A 1392-nucleotide genomic window follows, 5' to 3' on the forward strand; every position below is an offset into this window, starting at 1 on the left:
CACACACACACACACACACACACACACACACACACACACCGCCAGCCTCCCTCCAGTCTCTGTGGTCTGGGACTCTAGGCCCTGCTGGTTGCAGCCCGTGGTGCGTGTCCTCTGTGACCCAGCCGTGTCACGGAGCAGCACAGCCTCAAGATACTTCTGTGTGACAACAGGGGTCGGATTTCCCTTCCTGTTTGAGGCCCAATCCCAGCTCACAGTCTAGATACATCCATGTGATTATCATTTGGCCCCCGGTGGGCATCTGCGATGCTCCCACCTTTCGGCTATTGTGAATAATGCCAGTCATGTGGTGTGCAGGCATCTTTTTGAGGCCCTTGGTTCCATCCCCAACACCATAAAAAATAAAGTAAATTCTGTGTGTGGTGTACACTTGTAATCCTAGCTGGGAGGCTGAGGCAGGAGGATTTCGAGTCTGAGCCCAGCCTAGGCAATTTAGTAATCTAGCAATTTAGTAATCTAGCAAAACCCTGTCTCAGGGCAAAGGCCCTGGATTCAATCCCCAGAACCACCAAAAAAATTTTAAAGTTGAGGTTACAGTATAGTCTATGAGATGTATAATAGCATTTTATCTTTTTAGAAAACCAATGTACATAGCTTTTTAAAGAATATTTTATATACACCCAGGTATGGCACACACCTGTAATCCCAGCACTCAGGAGGCTGAGGCAGGAGGATCATTGCAAGTTCAAGGTCAGCTTGTATAGTGAAACCCTGTCTCAAAAAGATATATATATATGTGTATGGTCAGGTATGGTGCTTCATTCCTGTAATCCTAGCTACTCAGGAGGCTGAGACAGGAGGATTGCAAGTCATAGGCCTGTCTAGGAAATTTAGTGAGAAACTGTCTTAAAATAAAAAGGACTGGGGATATAGCTCACTGGCAGAGCACACCTGGCTTTGATTCTCAGTACTGGGAAAAAAATCTTCATTGCTAAAAAATGTAAACATTCAGCTGAGATTTGAAAAAAAAAAAAAAAAAAGAGCCCATAGGTTTTTTTGTGTGTTTTTTTGTCTTTTTGAGACAGGGTCTCGCTATGCAGTTCAGGCTGGCCTTGAGCTCATTTTGTAGCCCAGGCTGGTCTCAAACTTGCAGTGATCTTCCTGCCTCAGCCTCCCGAGTTCTGGGATTACAGTCGTGTGCCACCATGCCCAGCTCATAGATTTGATTGGTATAAGATTGCTGTAAATGTTCGTTTTGAAGAAGAAAAGGCACTATCTGTGAAGTGTAACAAAGTGAGACACAATGACAGGTGATTTAAGGAATCTAGAGATGATTTAAATAATATAGGAGGAGCCAGGTGTGGTGGTCCACACCTATAACCCCAGCATTCTGGGAGGCTGGGGCAGGAGCATTGCAGGTTCAAGGCCACCCTG

At 45.3% G+C, this 1392-nt stretch overlaps 1 protein-coding gene across 2 annotated transcripts in view; it reads left to right on the top strand.

Moving 5' to 3' along the window:
* The window catches only part of Tspan16 (tetraspanin 16), a gene marked incomplete in the record, with an annotated part of 15787 nt that overhangs the window by 7894 nt on the left and 6501 nt on the right, over nt 1-1392 (top strand).

Source organism: Chinchilla lanigera, unplaced genomic scaffold (assembly GCF_000276665.1).
Source record: "Chinchilla lanigera isolate Chin_1 unplaced genomic scaffold, ChiLan1.0 scaffold00094, whole genome shotgun sequence".
In the NCBI taxonomy this organism is placed as follows: Eukaryota; Metazoa; Chordata; class Mammalia; order Rodentia; family Chinchillidae; genus Chinchilla; species Chinchilla lanigera.